Below are 21943 nucleotides of genomic sequence, written 5' to 3'. Positions count from 1 at the left end.
AACCTCAAGTTTGGATTATTGCAATGAGCTTTATGTGGGGCTGCCTTTGAAAATGTTTTGGAAGCTTCAATTACTGCAGAATGCAACTATCCAATTGTTGACAGGTTCAAGGCAAACAGAGCATATAACAATTGCATTGGCTGCCTATATGCTTCCGAGCCCAATTCAAAGTGCTGGTTGTGACCTATAAAGCTCTTTAAAGTTCAGCACCCCAATATCTTTTGGAACATCTTTTGGTTCCTGATATGAAGCTACCCAGACCCTTAGATCTTCCTCTGAGACCGTTCTCCAGGTCCCCCTTCTGAGGGAGGTGCAAAGGGGGTCAATCTCACTTTTAATGTGATAATTGCACCTGGATAGCCTGTCCCTGGTGATTTCCAATGGTCTTTGAAAGTGCTAGAAACTCTTGGATGATACTGATTATCTGGATCCTTTTCAGTCAGGTTTCAGGCCTGGTTTTGGCACAGAAACAGCCTTGGTTGCCCTGTATGATGACCTGTGTTGCCCTGTATGATGACCTCTGTCAGGGGAGTGTGACTCTGTTAATTCTCCTTGATCTCTCAGCGGCTTTCAGTGCCATTGACCATGGTATCCTTCTGGGATGACTGGCTGAGTTAGAAGTGGGAGGTACTGAATGGCAGTGGTTCCGCTCCTACTTGGCGGGTCGGCTCCAGAAGGTGGTGCTTGGGGAGCATTGCTCGGCACCCTGGACTCTCCAGTATGGGGTTCCACTGGGGTCAGTTCTGTCCCCCATGCTGTTCAACATCTACATGAAACCGTTGGGTGCAGTCATCCGGAGCTTTGGAGTGTGCTGCCATCAGTATGCTGATGACACGCAGCTCTATTTCTCCTTTTCATCTTCTTCAGGTGAGGCTGTCAATGTGCTGAACCAGTGTCTGGCTGCAACAATGGACTGGATGAGGGCCAATAAACTGAGGCTCAATCCAGACAAGACTGAGATGCTGCTAGTGGGTGGTTCTTCTGACCGGATGGTGGATGTTCAACCTGTCCTGGATGGGGTTGCACTCCTCCTGAAGGAGCAGGTTCATAGCTTGGGGGTTATCCTAGAACCATCTCTGTCACTTGAGGCTCAGGTAGCCGTGGTACCAGCTTTGGTTGGTGGCCCAGCTACGTCCCTATCTGGACAAGGATAACCTGGCTTCAGTTGTCCATGCTCTGGTAACCTCCAGATTACTGCAATGCACTCTACGTGGGGCTGCCTTTGAGTCTTTGGAAACTGCAGCTTGTGCAAAATGCAGCGGCCAGATTGGTAACAGGGACCAGATGGTCTGAACATATAAAACTGATTCTGGCCCGCTTGCACTGGCTGCCTGTATGTTTCCGAGCTCGATTCAAGGTGCACAGCATCAAAGGCCCTCCTCCGGGTGCCTACTCAAAGGGAAGCTCAGAGGATGGCAACAAGGGAGAGGGCTTTCTCAGTGGTGGCCCCCAAATTATCTATAAGATAGCAATGGTGGTCTCTCTGCTGGTAAGGGAGGTGGGGAGGGAGGCACAGACCACTACTCAGATCTTTGCATGTCAAACCAAGTGCAACCCCCCCACCTCATTCAGCCAACAAGCATAATCTCTCTCACTTAACCACCTCCCGGAGCCTGCCCTGACACCAAGTAAGGGACACTCACCAAAGCAAACATTTTTCCCTGAGATGCAAAAAAGTTAAAATACTGCAAATGCAGCACAGTAGCCAGAGAGGGTGGTGGAGGCCACTTTGTGTGCCAAGTGCAAACACAGTATTCACACACACACACACACACACACACACACACACACACACGTTGTCATCTTTCACCTCCACAGTTCTTTATCTCCATTCTGCTGCTGCCTCCTTCTCCTCCTTTATCCATGTTCTTGCCCTCTGGCTCCTTTCTCCCTTCATTCTTCACCACCACTGTCCATTTTTAAAAACAATTATTTTCTCCACTCCACCCCCATCTCGCTCTCCACCTCTTCCCTTGTAACCTTCTACCCACCCACAGAGCTCGAGGGAAGAGCGATGCTGCACAGAAGCCCAGTTTGAGGCACATGATTTTCACTACAAATCGGAGGAGCAGAAGACTTCCCCTGCTCCCCCCCCCCCAATGTAATGACCAAACGTAATGCTGGAAACATTACAATTACTCCACCAAAGTAATATAATTACTCCTAGTTCTATTACAATCAAAATGTAAAGGAATTACCCACTGGTTCCTCAAAAATTAATGAAGTGTTAGCATCCAACAAAATATGTACAATGTTGGAGCCTATCTATCTGCTAAAATATGTTTAGAAATACATACTTGAAGATAAAATATGTATTTTGTGAAGAAATATATGTATTGATTGTTTTTGCACTTTTTTAAAAAGATCAGATTAATGCGGAAAAAGGACAGAATGGATTTCTGAATGAGCATGTGCAAAAATTGACACATTCCAGAAACAAAGTGACCCATCCACCTGTATTTTGCAACCAATCTTATAGCTTGCCTAATCTGCATAATGAGTCAGGTAATTCCTATTTTTGCCACCATCACTAACAATGATATGTTGCATGGAGGAATCCTTAAGTGAGCCTTTGCTTGCAAGCTCCAGGTAATGACATTTTGTCAAATGTACGGGAAATACTTGAATCACTGCATGGTATCATTAAACCGCTGAGTCTGCCATTACTAATTTTGCCTGCCACTCTGGGAAGAAAAGATTCTCAGTGGGAGGCTTCAATGGGGAGTATCAGTTACACACACACACACACACACACACACACACACACACACGCACACACACACACACTTACTTAGTCTTGACAACAGAGGCTGGCAAAACCTAGCATGCCCTAGATTAAAAAAAAATCAATTCAAGATGAAGATCACACAAATCTAATAGTTTTTTTTAACTGGCTTGGCAAATTATCCCAGTTTGATGTAATTCTCTGTCACCCTTACATACTGACTGCCTAAGACCCTGCATAGGAGATTAAGCTATATTTGGAACCATAACTTTCTCAGTCAGGTTAATCATTTGGGCAGATGAGATGTCCTTTACTTTCCATTGCAGCTAATTGCTCTTCCTCCAAAGATTTTATAAAGTGGAAGGAAATGCACTTTTTTGCTTTAATTTTATGGAGTACACAAGTTCCCTTTTAAATGAAATGGGCCCATAAACTAAGTCAGAATGGTGAAAATCTCACAATCAATAAGCAACTGGTAAAATATATCAATCTCAGCAAACAGCAGAAAGTGGAGTGCAAAGAGAAGAGGCATTGACACATCCACAATCCATATGCAATAAGACCATTCTAGCTACACTAATAATGCTACATAATAGTATGCATTTGTTTCAGGATGAATGAAAACTTGAATCATACAGGTACATCTTCATTACTGCTATTTGTACCAATGGGGACATGGTGTTACCTTTCTATGGGACTGGAAGCAACAATTGTTTCAATTGGACACCATTTTATTTTCCCAGAATGTACAATATTCCTGGAAATTCTGCAGGGGAAATAGACTCCAATAATGAAATGTGCAGGGTGGTGGCTAGTATTGCTGTCCCCTGAGAATGCCCTGGAATGATGTAACCAAATAGGCATTCTGGGAAAATAAGAGAGCAATCACCAGGAACAGTCAGCTGTTCCTGAATTGGGTCAGGTGTGAGTTACAATTTGTGAGGACTAGAAATGGAAGGATCTATCAAGATTGATTATCTCGGTTTCTCATGTTTCCAGTCTTAAATTTGGCTCTCCACATTTCTGCAGCAATTTGTGGGTTTTTTTTAAAAAAAAACATCAACATTCTTCAACATTTTAGCATTTTTTTCTTAATAAACACATTTTCATTTAGTTTTGAGTAGTGTACAAGAACTCGTGGACATTCATTGAAGCTGAATGTTGAAAGATTCAGGACAGACAAACGAAAGTATTTCTTCACACAGCGCATAGTTAAACTATGGAATTTGCTCCCATAAGAGGCAGTGATGGCCATTAACCTGGATGGCTTTAAAAGAAGACTGGACACATTCATGGAGGATAAGGCTATCAATGGCTACTTATAATTGCCAGTAGCCACAGGAGTTATTTCCAGCATATTTCCATTCCATGTTATTTTCTCACCCACTCAACCATAGGTCTATCTTGTTCCATTTGGGGGGGGGGGGAAGCATGAACATTTTACATTTAAATTGTATGCATTTTTCTTCCCCAGAAAATGCATTTTTGTATGCTTTTAAATGTATTTCTCCCCTAAAATACATATTTTTGCATGTGTTGTTCCTTGTAAAATATGCATTTTTGTGTGCATTTTTTGGAGCCAAACCTGCATCACAAAATCTAACTGAATCAGAACTGTGGTCCGATATGCATGCAAGTCCAAGAGTGGTGAATTAGGTCAATTCACTTTATAACAGATCCTGTGCATAATATATCTTCAAGGCCACCTTGGTAAGATTACTAGAAAGAATGCACTATAATGTACATGAGACTAATTTTCAACAAGAGATATAAGGAAATCATTCTGGATTGCCTACGCAATCTGCATCTTTGCGTATCTATGCCATCTCACAGAAGCGTTTCATTTTGAACCCATGAGCAGTTCAACTTACAGAAAAAAAGGATCCGTTTCAGAAGAAAACTAAATTCTTTATTGTTATAGTATTTTCATGATCCCTAGACCTTACCTGCTCAAATAGTCCCGCTTGCCGGAATGATCCATTTTTATTTCCCTGGTCAAGAGCAAGAGCTGGTATGAGCACGATTGATGAAAAATTGGAAGTTACAGCAAACAGCCATTACCTGCAGAAGCATCAACAGCACACTGAAGCCTCTGTTTATGCAGGGCAGGCTGACCTATATATTGAATAGGTCAGATGTCTAGGCAATCAAATGCTGTAACCTTCTGGGGCATTTCCTCAGCCTCTCCTTGTCATGTCTCGTCCTTCTTTTGCTCCTGTTCCTGTTATTAAAAAGGCATGGAAATCTGGACTTGCCATTGTATTGCTCTGGATAGGCACAGGGAGTGTATTTATTATGATTGTTATTGTTATTATTACTATTGTTGTTGTCGTTATTAATCACCTATGCCAAAGTGGCTTCTAAGCAGTTTACAACTATAAAACAAATTACAAAATAAATGAATAAACACACACAATTAAGACACACAATAAACCAATGGCATAAAAACATTAAAATAAACATGCACAATCACAATGTGCAATAAAGCAAGCCTATTAAAACCACACAGCTGTTCAAAGTGTTGAAACAGCAATGGTGGGGCATGCACATTGTGCTGCCCCTTTGGGCAAGGTGAGGGAATTAACAGACCAGAAGCCAGGATGGGCTGAAACAGTCCACAACTCAATTGATTACAGGAGGTAAGCGAGATTGGCATGGCACTGGGTACAGGATCAAATGTCCTTTCAAACAACATGACTGTTATGTAACAACCACCTCATAACGACCACTGAGGAGCACCAGTGGGAGCTGGCCAGCACAAAAGGACCCAGTGTGGTGCATGGCAGGCATCTAGAGAGCCAAGGCATGAGATCTGGCAGGAGTCAGCCCCCTCCCTTTCCTTGCATCAGCCATGTGACTCTACAATCTGGTCCTGGCATGTGGCTGCACCTGGAACTTTACTTAAAAGAGGAAGTTCAGGTCTGGAGATCAGGGGAATGCTAAACAGGGATGTCTTCAAAATCTGGAAGAACGCCAGTACCAATGGGAGCCTCTTGTATTTCAGCCGGGAGAACATTCCACCACAGTAGTGTCATCAGTGCAAAATTCCATGTTACCGCAAGCTGATAATCATCAGGCCATGGCAAAACTAAGGGGATTCTATTTGTTGATGTTAATGTCCTTGTTGGGCTATGGAGTCCAGCCTTATTTTATGTCATCATCATCAACATCCTCATCAACTGATTTCCATAAGCTATTCAAACACAGTGGCAAACTTTGCTGATGATACTAAATTGCTCAGGGTTGTTAAAACAAAAAGAAATTGCGAAGAGCTCCAAAAGAACCTCTCCAAACTGAGTGAATGGGTAGTAAAATGACAAATGCATTCAATATAAACAAATATTATGTGATGCTACTTGGGGCAAAAAATATCTTAATTTCACATATACACTCATGTGGTTTGAACTGGTGGTGACTGACCAAGAACAAGACTTTGGGGTCTTGGATAGCTTGATGAAGATGTTAAGCCAGTGTGTGGCAGCTGTGAAAAAAAGGTGAATTCCATGTTAGGGTTCATTAGGAAGGGTGTTGAAAATAAAACTGCTGATATCATAATGCCATTATACAAATCTATGGTGTGACCACATTTGGAATACTGTGTACTACAGAGTTGGAAATAGTTCAGAAAAGGGCAACCAAGATGATCAAGGTGATGAAGAAAATCACCTATAAGAAATGGCTGCAGCATTTGGGGCTTTTTAGTGTAGAGAAAATGAGAGTAGGAGGCAACATGATAGATGTGTATAAAATTATGCATGACATATTTTCCTCCCTCTCTCATAACACTAGACCTCAGAGACTTCCAATAATACTGAATGCTAGAAGGTTCAGTGCCGACAAAAGAATGTACTTCTTTGCACAGTGCATAAACTGTGGAATTTCCTCCCACAAGAGGCATGTAATGGCCACAACTTAAATGGCTTTAAAAGAGCATTTGACAAATATATGGAGGATAAGGCTATCATGATGGCTGTGCTCTGCCTTCATGGTTGGAGGCAGCATGCTTCTGAACATCAATTGCTGGAAACCGCAGGAGAGGAGAGTGCTCTTGTGCTCAAGTCCTGCTTCTGTGCTTCCCATAGGCATCTGGTTGGCCACTGTGAGAGCAGAATACTGGATTAGATGGGCCATTGGCCTGATCCAACAGGCTTTTCTTATGTTCTTAACATGACTGTGCAGATTGCTTTGTAACCTTTCTGTAACAAGATTTCTAGTCTGTATACGGGGGGAAATAAATTCTCTCAACCAATTTCTTATGCTAACAGTGAGCTGTAAATCACAGCTAATATGAGAAAAATGTATCTAAGTGTTCAGTGATTCTGAAAATATCTGCCTTTTTATGCTGCCTAAAGCAGACAGGAAATGGGAAAGCACCCTCAACAATCCTTATAGTCTGTGCTATTGCCTAACCGAGTATTCGAATTATGGGTAATAATCAAGTTTGTTTCACTCTTACTTGGTGAATGAGCAAAACAGGCCCCCCTGGTTGTTCATTAACTTTTGTGATCTATGTGACAATTACTAAATTGCCTGAACAAACCTAGAGGTATATTATCTTTCAGAAAGCCAGTGTCATCTCCAAAACAGAGAATAAACCATTAAAAGTGATTTCGTGGCTGAAAGTTCATCCGAAGTACTATTAGCTTTAAGTCCAATTTAGAACTGTCAAGGGGAATATTTACAATAGTAATTTCAGATCATTATCTTAGCATTCCAATGCAAATAGCCACAATTTAATTCATTACTGCTCACTTTACATCTTTATTTTCCACCAACTGGTAGCTGACATTTTGCAAGCTGCAAGGAAGAAATGCTAATTAGACCAGTGTGCACCCTTACCCTTTCCAAGCATTATTGTGTTTGTGTTTCAGTGCAGTTACAAATAATATTCCTAGCCCTGGGGTCACCTCCATTTTCTCTTTCCTTTCCTAACCTTGCCCCCAAACAGGTGAGCTGGTGCTGGTAGCAAAAAAGGGCCAGTGCTGAGATCCTTTTTGTTGCTGTTGTTCAGTCTTCCCTTGCAACAGGAGTCCAAGGTTGCTCCAGCTTGTAGATTAGAATGACCCCCTTTCCCATCAGCCCACCTACCCACCTACTTTAATTTAGAAAATCTAAAGAGATCTCTGGAGTGGAATAGGATAGGCATTAATATGCAAATGAACTGCCAAGAAAGTTCAGATTTGCATTTAGACTGGACAAAGGAGGGAGGAAATGGCTTTCCCATGCTGTTCCTCACACCGCCACAATTTTGCAAATTGCTAGTCCCAGAAATGATGCCAGGAGGGATTCTCTCATTACTGTTCATTCATTCATTCATTCTCAGATGGGTTTGATTCACCTCAATATACCTAGTATTATATGACAAACCTGCTTATTTGGAGTATGAGAGGAGGCCAGTTGTCTTGCCAAGAAAGGACTGATGACAGACAGGAAGGAAGGAAGGAAGGAAGTGGGAGAAGGTTAACATTTATTAAAGAATTTCTGCCACCCATCATCATTGATTGTAAGGTGCTGTGCAATGTAATGTGAAAAATGGAAATATAATCCCCTTTTCCTTGATGGAGAAAATTAGAGCTCTGCATAAAAGGCTTCTTGAAATTCTTCATCCTTTGTGGGCAGAGAAATATGTGTGCGTGCGTGCGTGCACACATGCGGGTGTATTTCAACAAGGAAGAGAACTTGGGTCCAGGATACCTCAAGGACCTCCGGAACCCTTATATCCCAACCTGATGACTAAGTCATCCAGAGGAGTACTGTTAGTTTTCCCCCATGCCTCCACCAGAAGTCGGGCATTTAACATTGCTGGTTCCATGCTGTGGAACACTCTTCCAGCAGAGGTTTGGCAGGCACCCTCACTTTTGACTTTCAGGTGTCTCTTGAAGTCTTCTCAAATGCCAACAGGCAGCACTTTTTTTGGTGATGGCACTTACCTCTATGGAGTACCAACACCTGTTTTTTTTTCTACCCAGTCAATCATTTAATCCTGGCACATACTGCACTGTTATCAAGATATGAGTATTAGAACTTCATTTTTTTTACCAAAAAAAGAAGCACTGCTTGCAGGTCTATATGGTTGTTTAAGGTGTCTCTTGAGCAGCCCATCATTTTAATTACTGTTCTATAAGCCTTTCCGTGTGTGTGTGTGTGTGTGTATTGCTGTATACCACTTCCATATTGTATGGAACTCAATGTGGCAGCAGCAACAATTGGGTTGAAAGCATCCTCCACAATGCCTCAGACCCTACCTTTATGTCTGGGCATTGTGGAGGATGAATGGAAAATGGCAGACATTGTGTGTGTGTGTGTGTGTGTGTGTGTGTGCATGTGTGTGTGTGTGTCTGTCTGTCTGTCTGCCTGCCTGCCAGGTCAAGTTGAAAGTGCTGGTTTTGATGTACAAAGCCCTATGCAGATTGGGACCATGATACCTGAAAGATTGTCTTACCCTTTACTGTATATACCCAGTCTATCAACTATGCTCTGCAGGTGAGGGCCACCTGCAGATACCACCTTATCAGGAGGACCATTCACACAACATGGGGAGTGGATCTTTAGTGTTGTGGCACCTACCCCTTGGAATTCCCTGCCCTTAAATATTAGACAGGCACCAACCCCACCTTCCATCTCCGCCCATAGAAAACAACCGATGCAATCATACATACAATCACATTGAGGTTTCTTTTTTTGGTAGTGTTTTATCAGTGTACATGTGCTCATTGGGAATAGTAAGACAAATGCATTGAAAGAGGTGGTAAATGGTGCAAAGACAACGTTCAGAATTCAGAAATAGTAGTAGTAGTAGTAGCAGCAGCAGCAGAACATTAAGCAGCTGGGGATTCCTAATGTATTAATTCTCTTTTGGGGAAAAGGGTCTGGTAATCTGAAGTTCCAGCATCTAGGAACAATTCAGATGATAATGTTTGGAAGCATCCCTACAGTGTTGTAGCACTGACACTTTGGAATTCCCTCGCCTCAAATATTAGACAGGCACCATCTCAGTTACATTATTGGTGTCTACTGAAGAACTTCCTCTTTCAAGAAGCCTTTTAAGTAGAGATCTGTGTCTGTGCTGGGGCCTTCTGCATGCAAAGTAGCTACTCTACCCCTGAGCTACACCCCTCCTGTTTTATTGGGTGAAGAACAGAGGGCATTTAAATTGAGCTGGGCTGAAACTCCAACCACCATCACAGAGAAACACACACACCCAAACCCACAGACTTTTGCAGGGCATTGGGGCCCTGCAAAAAGGTGTGGGGAGGATTTTTTGGCTAATGTTGTGGGGGTGGAGGCAAATGTTTAACATATGGGTGGGGGAGCGGGCTTACCGTTATGAGAAGAGGCAGCACAGGGCTCCTTTCAATAGCATTTCTTTAACAAAACCTTTTCACTGCTTCTGAGCGGTGATCAGCAGTGGTTTTGGCAAAGTCATCCTTCACAATGCCCTGATGGGAATGGCATTGCATCACTATGCAGTATCATTTGCAGGGGAAATGTTGCTTTTTTTTTAAAGAGGACCTTTTCTTGCATGCAAAGCATGTGCTCCCCCCCCTTTCCCCTCAAGTCAGAATTTCCCAAAATTGGAAACCAATTAAAAAAAATCTTGGGAGATAAATTAGTGCATCCCAATTTCTCTTCCATGCATATTTTTCCCTGCTCAGAAGCTATGTTTTTATTCTGACCCTCCCCCCCATAACATCTTCCAGATGTCCAGGGCAGGGTGAGATCCATCTTAAAAACAAAAGCAGGTTGCAATTCTGAAGAATGTATAATGCAAAGTGAACTTTAAATCTTGAAGATGCGATTCTATGCAGTCTGCCTTATCCCTCCATAGAAGATTATCCCCCAGATGACAAACTCAGCCAAGCTTGATCTCAGAGAAAGGACTGCTGTAGTGGCTGGTTGTTCCTCATTATTTTCTCTTTGCTCCCTCCTCTGCCAACCAAGAGTTGATTGCAATCAAAGCCTAAATTATGGGGAAAGAAAAATTATGATTGATGAATAAACACAATGAGGTTAAGACAGTTTAATTCAAGAGATTTACAGCAAATAACAAAACAAATTTTTTAAATGATGATGATGAAGTAGGTTTTATGACAAACAAGTTATGTTAACAAATTCAGGGCATTCTTCTACCTCTCTTCTTTCAAATCAGTATGCCTTAGACAAACTTTCACTGAAGGACCAATGAATGGTTATACCTCTGTTTAGCTAGAGGTCATTCGCATGAAGAGCTCATCCTTTAAAGGGGGGACAATGGAGGGGAATATCTAAAGCACATCTTAACTCAAATATTCTTGCAAAAATACAGTTTCAAAAATGCTTTCAAAAGGGATTCAACAAAGTCATGGGGGTCAGGTCCACCAGTAGCTATTAACCATAGTGCCTAAGTGGACCAACCATCTGCAGAGCAAATGACTCCTCTCTTGCTTTAAAAGCATGTTAAGGAGGGGTCATGGATAGTTGTGAGCCCTTGCTGGAGATGCATGTGCTGGCCCTGGCCCTCAGTGGAGGCTGATCCATAAGGGCCCTCAGACAGCCCCCACCTACCTGCCTTCTTACTCAAAACCAGTCCAGAGTGTGACACTGGCTGTCAGCTTCCTGTCTTGCTAAGAGACTGCCTCTTGTAGAACTCTGCAGGGAGAAGGATGGAGACAAAAGTAGAATTAGTTGACTCTGTCTGTCATTGACTCTGGCTCCACCAACTGCCTTCCAGCCTACCAGTTCCAATGTGCACCAATCTCCATAGCTAGCCATACATTCTGCAGCTGTGTGAAGATTCCCCCTAGCATGGAGGAACAGAATGAACATGCATCAGTGCACATGTAGACCTCCCTTCACATGTCTGTTGGGAGATTGAGCTAGCCTGTCTATCATCATTAGAGGGAGGGGTTAGCCAGTGTGATTTGGGAACTATTTCCTTAGTCAGTGCAGTGAAGTAAGCTCACCATACTCTAGCCGCATTATATTGTCTTCAACAGCTGCTAACATACAAATGCTGTTACCAAGGTGGCAGTTATAGAGCTTTGAGGATGGAATGCTCAGAGGGGCTGTATTTGCAGAAGCTAAGTGATGCTGGTACTGTCCTCCAGGTTCAGGCCATGTGGTGCCAATGTGTCCAGAGAGTATATCCAAAAGTTCTCCCTTTTAGTCAATGCTGCTGGATCTGTTGGCATCTCTATCGCTGCTATAGAGAAGTCCAACAGGCTGTGACCCTCAGTGTTGAAATATTTTACAACTGGTTGCTCCACTTTTTTGGTTAAGATTGCCGATTTGTGGTTTCTGAAGAATGCATAGGTCAGTTGTGGTTTTTCCTATGTAATGGATATGACATCCTGGTCTTTTGCACTCGATGATGTAAACTATATTGCAGGACCTGCAGGTGATGTTCTGTTTGATGTAATATGTCCTGCCTGTCCTAGTGCTTGTAAAAGTGGCTGTCTCCCTGAGGTACACACAGGTGACACAGCATTTGGAGTGACAAGGATGAGACCCTGGATTGGTGATAGGTTGCTTAAGCACAGCTCTCACTAACAGTCTGCGCAAATTAGGAGGTTGGCAAAATGCTATAACAGGAGGCCTGCTGATGGCTCTAGCAAGATGTTCAGAGTTTGCCAGCAATGGGTAGCTCTCCCTGATTGCTTGGTGATAGGAGATGCTGGATGGAAATCTACCACAAATGGCATCTGTTGCTCTTTGGTCTTTGACACCTCATTATGATGGAGGAGGTTTTCTCTGGACATTATGGAGGCTCGGTGGATGTTGTAATCAATAATATGTGGAGGATATCCGCTCAGAAGAAGGTGTTTAAGTTCATTGATCCTATATATATCCCATATATATATATAGACCACAACTGACCTACGCACGCGCTTCAGGAACCACAAGTCGGCAATCTTGACAAAAAAAGTGGAGCAACCAGTTGCAAAGCATTTTAACATCGAGGGTCACAGCCTGTTGGACTTTTCCATTACAGCAAGAGAGATGCCAGCAGATCCAGCAGCATTGACCAAAAGGGAGAACTTTTGGATTTACTCTCTGGACACATTGGCACCACATGGCCTGAACCTGGAGGACAGTACCACCACTACTTAGCTTCTGCAAATGAAGCCCCTCTGAGCATTCCATCCTCAAAGCTCTATAACTGCCACCTTGGTAACAGCATTTGTATGTTGGCAGCTGATGAAGGCGGAAGCTGAAACGTTTTGTTAATATAATAAAAACCTCTGTTTGGTTAATCACAATTACGTTTATATATATATATAAAGTTTCGCACAGGTGACTCTCTAGATGTGATGGGAACCCAACTGCCATGAGCCACAGCCAGCTTGACCAATGGATGATGGGAGTTGTAGTCCAATACTGTCTGGAGGGCCACAGGTTCCCCATTATTGCATTAGGATCACATGTGAATGTTAAAGTGAAGATTAATTATGAATAGGTGGAGCTTGGGGAAGGGCTGTAGTTTAGTGGTAGTGTCTTCTTTGCCTGCAGAAGGTCCCGGGTTCAATCCCCAGCATATCCAGGTAGGGCTGGGAGAGACACCTGCCTGAAATCCTGGATAGCCACTCCCAGTCTGTGTTGATAGTACTAAGGCAGATGGACCAAAGGTAGATAGACTCAATATTAAGCAGTTTCCAATGTTCTTTATGTAACTAGATCTTTTCTCTACTTCTAATCTCAGCATAAGCATTTTTTAAAAAAATGCAACTTGATGTTTTATTCTTTTTTGCCTGTTTTTTCTCCCACAGTAGTATCACCTCTGTCATCCATGATGTTTACATTCCTTAGAAAGTTTTTTTCAACAGCTTCCTACCTTATTTCATCTCTCTTTATAAAAGAGAGAATTCTCCAGGGAAAGCTGTCTGGCCATATGGCCAGATGAAAAGCTACAAAGTAGAAACCGGCACTTACTGTTGTCTGTCACATCACAAAATGCTTCTACCTGAACATTTCCTCTCCACCAGCTTTCTCTTCATATTGTTAAAATTGACAAAAGGGATAGAATTCAATGGGCTGTGGCTTTTCAGCCATGGAAAAGGGACATTATGATGGGCAACAATGAACTAGGTTTTTGAAATAACAGTTCTTGACAAATGTTATGTGTAGATTTGGGACAGAAAGATCTGTCTGTTTCAGTTCTCTCTGTTTCTCATTTTTCCAATCTTAAATTCACTTCTTCACAGTTCTGCAGCAATACTAATACTTTAATATGCAGTTTTGACAAATGTAAGCATTTTTGCAAGCAATTTCTCCTAATATAATACATTTTGGGGCCCGTTCATACAACTGTATAATCTGCAATGTTACAGCTTTGTGTCCTAATTAAGTCACTGTCGTCCATATGACGTTGCAAGCTAATGCAGAATTTTGCATTCGCAAGTCCGCATTAGAAATACCACCAAAAAACTGATAAGCTTTCCTAAACTGATAATCAATCACATTAATGTCCATGGACTCGGACATAATGCTTCAGACTTTCCCGCAATAGGCAGTCCATGGGCGTTCCTCTGTCATATGGCAAGTCCCTTGTCTCCTTCCTACCCAATAGTACATTCACAAGCTTGTATATGTGCGGTGATTAAAAAAGATATATGTTTCTGCACTCTTCTGAAAAGCAAACAATTATGTTGGACCAATCACTGAAAATGGGTAGACTTAGGGGAGTGGTTAATGGGAAAGCACAACAAAAAACAAAAACCCACACATATGGACACTTGATAATTGAGTTTTCACAATAATCTGACCACAAACAGGACATATATGGATCTTAAGGCCACCAACCGAATATGGAAAATGCAGATTTTGTGGTTAGGTATGGATGGGCCCTTTGTGTGTTATTTTCATGAATCACTAATTAGTCATTTGTAATGCACACTTTCTCCTAATGTATGCATGTTTGAAAACATTCTTTGGTTGGAGAACTGCATCCCAAAATTCAGATGATGTGCAAATTTTGAAGGATGGCTGTGTTCCTGTTCTCATATTGCTCCAGAAAGTGAAAATTTGATAGATTTGGCTTTAAATGAGAACTGAATTTAATTTCTCCTCCATCCCTAGCATATTATTTTTTTATTTATTTAAAATATTTCTATCCTACCCTTCTGTCCTAAAATAGGGCACTCAGGGCGACTCACAATAAAATAATACAGAATAACACACACACAAAGACACAGGGGTAATCAGCATGGTGCCCTCCAGATGTTTTGGACCACAGTTCCCATCAGCCCCAGTCAATATGGAGATTAACTCTGTGACAGTGTTATAAAAATATAGATTATTGATTGATAGAAAGAATGGATTTTAGTTTCCTGCCTGTTTTAAGAAGAGACGCTCAGTTCTCAGTTTTGTTCATTGTTTAAAAGCGACCTTGTATAGTAAGCATAAAGCAGTCAGTAAGAAGAACACAGTATAATTCAGGGAGTAAGGGAGTGTTCCTTATCTTTACTGTGAAGCACAGTGGAACTGAGTAGAACTCCCTCCCACCTTTGGAATGTCCATGTATTGCCAACTGCTTGAAACTCAGAGTGTATAACTGCCTGTAAGAATCATGAATGCTTTAGACCTCACAGACTGACACGAGTCTACTGTGAGCTCTCCGCTTTGCAAACGTATAGTTAATAAAAGGCCTTGGTTGGCAATTCTGAGTCTCCGTTGTTTGATATTGGACCTCAACCAGCGGGAACGAACCTTATTTCTGGTGTAACAACAGGACATTTAGCCCTATGTGACAGGAAACAACTGGTCTAAAATGCAGCAGCCAGATTCCATTTAGAACTTGCATACCCCTGTTCTCAAACAGCTATATTGGTTGCCAGTTTGTTTCTGGCCCATAGGCATAGGGGAGGTTGCTATGCAAGCGTGGGTGCTGGCGACCTCTGTGTGGGATGTTCAGGGTGCTGTGGATGGTGGCATGGCCACTACCCATGGCTAGTTGGAGGTCCCCCAATGTAGCCTCCTCCAGATGCACCAGGATATGGCTGTGACAGCTGAAAAAATAGTTGAGGTGACCCCTATCCTTCACACCTGGTTTGAAGCGGTGAGAGGAAATGGGGGTGGCTGTCCCCATGGCCATGGTGTCTGGTTCAGAGAGGGGTGTAGGGTGGATGGGTGGTAGTAGCTGTTACACTGCTGCCATCCCGGTTGGGGAGGAAGAGGGGGTATGGATTGCCCATCCCTAGGGCTTCTTCTGCCCCAGGCACCCGTGAGGGATGGCCTAGTATTTATGGGGCAGACACCATGTGGGTGTGTCCTGCCTGCCCGAAGTCTAAGCTGGGGCTGTAGCTGTCTGTATCCTGTGGATTTATTTCAATAAACTATCCTTTTGCATCTCCCTGTGCATCTGGCCTGTTCTTGAGGGGTGTGTGCCTGTGTATGCGATCACAGTGCTTGCATGGTGTGCAATGTGAATTCACTGGAAGATGTAGTTTGTGCTTGTAGTCTCCACATGTTTTTGTTTGCCTGGTCACACTGTGTCGCCCTGCCTGAGTGTGTGTCTGTGTGATTGGCTGGACCTGTGGTGGGTGTGCCCTGGATATGTGGCATCCATGCTATCTTGATTGGCTGTTTGCTATGGACATCTCATGCAGCCTGCTCTATGAGTGTCAGCATTCCTCACCTGATGCTTCCAAGCCCTTTCCCATGGTCTATCCTTTGGCACCACCGCTGTGTGTGTGTTTACAGGAGTGAGGGGGTCTCCCCCGTGCTCCTTGCCAGGTGGCTGCTACTCCCATGATGACGGTGGCAGTGCTGGCCTTCTGTGCGAGTTCAGCTTTCCAACTTTACTTTTCCCTCTGCTGAGCTCTGCTGGCACAGCCAGCAACCCCCTTCCCCAAGGCTCCTGTACAGGGTGGAATCTTACATCACCTTCCCTCGCACCAGCCTCCTCTATGTTGGATTGCTCTGTTAATCCAGGTTGCAAACTGCTTTGAGTTTCTTGGATTTCCCCCCCCCCAAAAATAAACTGGTATAGAAATAATTTAAATTTGTTGTTGTTATATGCCTTCAAGTCGATTATGACTTATGGCAACCCTATGAATCATTTTTTGGATATATTTGTAGGGTTTTCATGGTAAGAGGTATTCAGAGGTGGTTTACCATTGCCTTCCTCTAAGACTACAGCACTTGGTATTCCCAGGTAGTCTCCCATCCAAGTACTAACCAGGCCTGACCCTGCTTAGCTTCCGAGATCAGATGAGATGGGGTGTGTTCAGGGTAGTATGGCCATAGTCAATGATTTAAATACATAAATAAATAAACCATAACCTGGAGGAATAGCAGACAAATTAACCAATTAAATTTGGTGCAGGCAGGTAAGAAATTTAGCTAATTCTGCTAGGGAAGCATCCCTCCAGACTCCTGGGTATGCCCTACAGATGCAGGCTGAGGCTCCCTGGCAAAGGATGGGAACAAAGTCACTCCCTCCTTGCTAAGTGACCCTTGGGTATGAACTTAGTGTGTGCACCCAGGGTCCACCGTACCAGCATTCACCAAAGCCATGCATGTCAGTTCAAAGGCCGCCACCACTCTCTGGTCCCCTCAGGCATAAAGCACTGGCAGATCCTGAATGGATGCCTTTTACCCAATAATGTCTCAATATGCCTACTCTTTTTCTCCCCACCTTCCTCATCTACCATTCCCAAAACCAATTCATCCCAATGGTGTGATGTAGGTGAAAAAGGAGGGTTCCTAAGGCCAATCAAGTAATCCCCCCACAAATAAATTCTACTTAGCCTCTTCAACAAGTGATTAGCAAAGTCCACACTGTATAGATGGAAGGGAGGAAAGGAGGGCACCCTGAAAATGAAAGGAGAAAGGCTTGGGGGAAGAGCGTGCCTATAAGTCAAGCTCCATCTCCCTTCCTCATTGGCCGATTCAGTCACCATGTGTCTCCCTCTCTTCCCCCTCCCTTCAGAAGACCACCTCCTGAGTCATGTAAATGAAAGGAGGGGGTGAGGGCAAACCCGCTCCAGCCTGAGAGCAGAAACGACATTAGTAAGTTCCCTTGAATGTCTTAAGAAATTTCCTCTCCCTGAAAAATAACTGAAATCCTCCCCCCATCACCATCCACAAAAGGGGAACATTTCACTGTCCTGCCTTCAGGTGATCACTAAAAAAAAAAAAAATCTTCTTCACCTAATAAAACAACTTGATTTTGTTCCCCATCATTTGCCCATACACCAAAGCAGCCCTCAAAAGTTTAATCTCTGCGACAAAGTTCATTTCCTTCATTGAATTCAAAGCTGGAGCATTTTTTAATCAAGCAGCATGAATGGAATATTTAATGAAAGAGCTTAACCTTAGATCAATGCAGCCGATGACCTGCTCTGTTTATTGTGCTCAAAAGAACAGGAACCTGAATGAAATTTGATAACGAAAATGAACAATAATATGCCAAGCCATCAGCCCGCATAAATTGCTGTGGCCCCATTGAATTAATTGAAGTTCTATTGATTTAGCAGTCGAAGGTCTGGACCTTTCGTTCTGTAATTTCAGATCCCAAATATTGACAAAAATGAGGAGAGAGTCAGGGGGGGCAGCATGTGTCCCTGCCAAATATTGACCCAAAGTCACTAATTCTTATTGTTTTATTGGTGCCATGCAATTGTCTCACAGCAGCAGCTTCAACCTGTGAAAACAAGATTAGTTCCCAGAGAGGCTTCCTTGCATGGATTTTGCAGTGATTAGTTTTGAGCATTCACTTGAAACAAAAAATTATGGAAAAACTGGGAATGGGGGAAAACAGTGTAAAGGCAGAGTTGCTTGTAAATCAATAAATATTACATCGGGTTTTCACAGTAAAGTTCTACCAAAGGGCATGAGATTAATGCAAGTTATCAGAAGGTTGAGTGGAGGGAGAGAGAGAATGAAGCAAACACGTTCATCTGACCTGTAATGCAGGTATTGATTTTAAACTGTGAATCCTTTTTAATGGTGTGCCATCTGATGTTTACTAAATGAAGCATTTTTTCTACCCAATATTCATTAAGAGGGAGAGAGAGAGAAAGAGAGTATTGAATCTATTTTGTGATCTTTTCTAAATGGTCACTAAGCATCAGAGCCAATATGCACTGCGGCTAGAGCAATGGCCTTAAAGAAGGGATTTGAACTCTTTCAAACTTTAAGTCATGCCTTCTTTTTTTCCAGAGAGACCTCAGTGTCTCAAATAAAGGGGGGAAATATGATAAAATGCACCATTATAAAACAAGCTAAAATTCACAATAGGGAAGCAATGATATTAGTTTTAAATGGTCTACAAGGAACAATAAAGACACCTCGGTTTTCAGCAAGGTTAGTAAAAATTCAGGTTAGTAAAAATTCACCCATTCTCCCATACACCTGATGGAATAAAGCAGTTTTAGTCCTATTTGAATTGCATATATGTCGATATTGATGCACAGATGAGGGAACAGGATCACATCAACTTCTCCTTATTTATGTGCACACCCTACACTGTGATCACACTCTATGTGCATACCAGTGGAATGTTCCACAGCATCCCCAATTATACATTCTGATGACTTATTCAATAATTACAAGAAGGGGGTATATCTAAAAGCGAGGCATTACCATTAGTATATAAAGCCTTTAACAGCTTAGGGCCAGTTAATGTGAAGGATCACTTTATCCCATATATACTCAACCACATTGATCTGCATGACTAGCACTTGTACAAGTGCCAGACAACGTTCCTTCTGCACATCTAAGAAATGAAACTTTCTGCATGGTAGCACCTACAGTTTGGAACTTCTTGCATACTGATATTAGGCAGGCACCTTCACTGTTTTCAGCACCTGCTAAACCTTTTTTTTGTTTAGGCAAACCTAAATGTAAAGTTGATATGTATTGTAGCATGTAATATTCTATTGCTTTTATTTATAGTTTGATTTTGTTAGGTGAACTTGTTTTTAACCTCTGACATTGATCAATAATTGTAATGTATGTTTTAGATTTTATGTAAACCGCTTAGAGGATTTTGTGATTAAGCAGTATACCAATTCTGTTAAATAAATACATAAATGAAAAATAAACCATGCCTGACTACCAGAAGGATGGGTGATCCTGTCCTCACAACCTATGCAAGTTCTGTTGGGCCCTTCTAGGTCCTGGGGCCCTCAGCAGATGCCTGAGGATTCCTGATGCTTCAGCCAGACCTGGTTCCTCTCCTATAGGAGATTCAGCCTTGCAGCCCTCCCAAAATTAAAACCATATGGATGTGCCCATACTGTTTTCCTGGGAACAACTTCGGTGTTGTCATTTTGAATGCATTGTTTAATATTAATATTCAATATAAATGACCTAGATCTATTTGGTTGTTCAATAATGAAGTACCATGTAACATTGAACAAGAGACACACAGAGGAAGAAACTGAGAGATTAACTAATTTTAAATGAAATAAAATATGGTGGCATATTTTTTGAATTGCATAGGATCCTTACTCAGACACAATAGTTCAAATATTTATTTATTTAAAAAGAAGTCAGTGTTACATACCTGGACTGATATTAGAGTGTTATTTGAAGCAGAGGCATAGGAATATTTTACACAAGGATTATATAATTGAATATAAAAACTTCTGGTCATGCTAGGCAGACCTGGTTATTCAAAATCCAAGATATAAACTAGCGTGCAAGAGAAAGATAAAGGGTTATATCCAAGTAAGTCTTACTCAAAGTAAACATATTGACATTAATGAACCTAAGTAAGGGCAGAATCCTAACTATGGGAAACCAGCATATTTTCTGTTGGTTTAAATTAAGCCAGCATAAAGTAAAACAGATCCAAACCCCATTGAGGAGTGACATTACTGCTGGATAAGCCAGCCCAAGCCTGACAGAGGGAAAACAAGCCTTTAAAAATAGTTTGACTTACACCACCCTTTTAGCCAGTTCACGTGACTGAGCTGAACAAAGTTAGGATCCAGTGTAAGCTCCCTGCCTGCCCTGTCCCACCCCAACCCTTTTTAGGACTTAATGCTCAGCTAAGCCAGCTTCACCTAAGCCAGGATGGGGGACTGATACTGGCATATCTCCAGGGGAGCTGGGGTTGTGGAACTTCACCTGGCTGAGCCAGAGATCTGCCAGATCCTAACTTGGTCATTCCAGCAAATCTTGGGTTTGGATTATTCTCTCAGTTATGTTCATTAATTTCAGTGGGTCTGTTCTGAGTAAGACTAACATTAGCTGCAACCAAAGAAACTATGGTGCAAATCGAAGGATCATTCCATTTTTCAGTACCATTCAAATTACACTTTTCATAAAGGAGTTAACTGGAAAAGTGGTAGGAAAGAGGCTTTTATTTTATTTCTTCATTATTTATTACATTTATACCCCACCTTTCTTTTCTTGATAGAAACCCAAGGTGGCTTACATATGGTTCCCAGGCGGTCTCCCATCCAGGCACTGCCCAGACCTCACCCTGCGTAGCTTCAGCAGGGTGCTGGCCTCATGTGCCTTCTGGGACCATAGCCTGGCTTGCTTTCCTGTAGGCCTCAAGTAAGATCAGAGGTATCTAGTGTTTTTTTCCCGTCTCCAGAATAAAAGTAATCCTAATGAGTACCTGTAGCAGGAACATTCTTTATTTCTCATAGCCATGCCTATTGTTTCATCCAAATGGTTAGGTAAAATGGAACATATATTCATAAGAATAAGAAGATGACACTATTATATATACTTTAATTGAACTCTCTTTTTCATTCCTTTTGTGTCTTAACTGAAAATCTCCTCACAGTTAAGGTTCTCATTTGCTGCTGAACAAAAAGAAAAGAAAAGAAGGTGTCTTACAAATCAGTGCCAAGTTCAGAATTATAAGTAGGCATTCCTAAGTTCTTAAATAAAGTCTAAAAAGCCTAGCTACTGTAAGTTGGCAGAACTTACTAAAAATCATAATTTAAATCATAGCTTCGAAAGCAGCATTCAAGCCACCCTACCTCGTTTTCTTCAAGGAGTATGAAGGCTATAAAAGAGAGGAGGGGAAGGATGGTTGTTTAGGAGTGGATGTGGAACATAATTTGCAAAACTAAGTAAACAAATAAAATAAATGTGGCGGTCTTCAGAAAGTCTTTTCCAGGTGCCCCCACCGTTTGAAGGTAGGTGTGTGGCTACTAGAAAGGTATGTGGTCACATCCAGCTCATGGAGCTCTCCGCTTAAGACCTGTTTGCCCTGCTGCCATATTTGCTGTCTTTTAGATGCTAGATAATGTTTGTCCTGTCCTCCCATGTTTT

General features: G+C 42.2%; 1 non-coding gene across 1 annotated transcript; it reads right to left on the bottom strand.

The window, feature by feature from the left end:
- Positions 1-16831: 16831 nt before the first annotated feature.
- LOC133369510 (5S ribosomal RNA) lies at positions 16832-16950 on the bottom strand. Its single transcript, XR_009758908.1, has one exon. It is a non-coding gene; the product is annotated as a 5S ribosomal RNA (ribosomal RNA).
- Positions 16951-21943: the final 4993 nt, after the last annotated feature.

Source organism: Rhineura floridana, chromosome 13, assembly GCF_030035675.1.
Source record: "Rhineura floridana isolate rRhiFlo1 chromosome 13, rRhiFlo1.hap2, whole genome shotgun sequence".
Lineage (NCBI taxonomy): Eukaryota > Metazoa > Chordata > Lepidosauria > Squamata > Rhineuridae > Rhineura > Rhineura floridana.
This window is presented reverse-complemented; position numbering and strand designations above follow the sequence as displayed.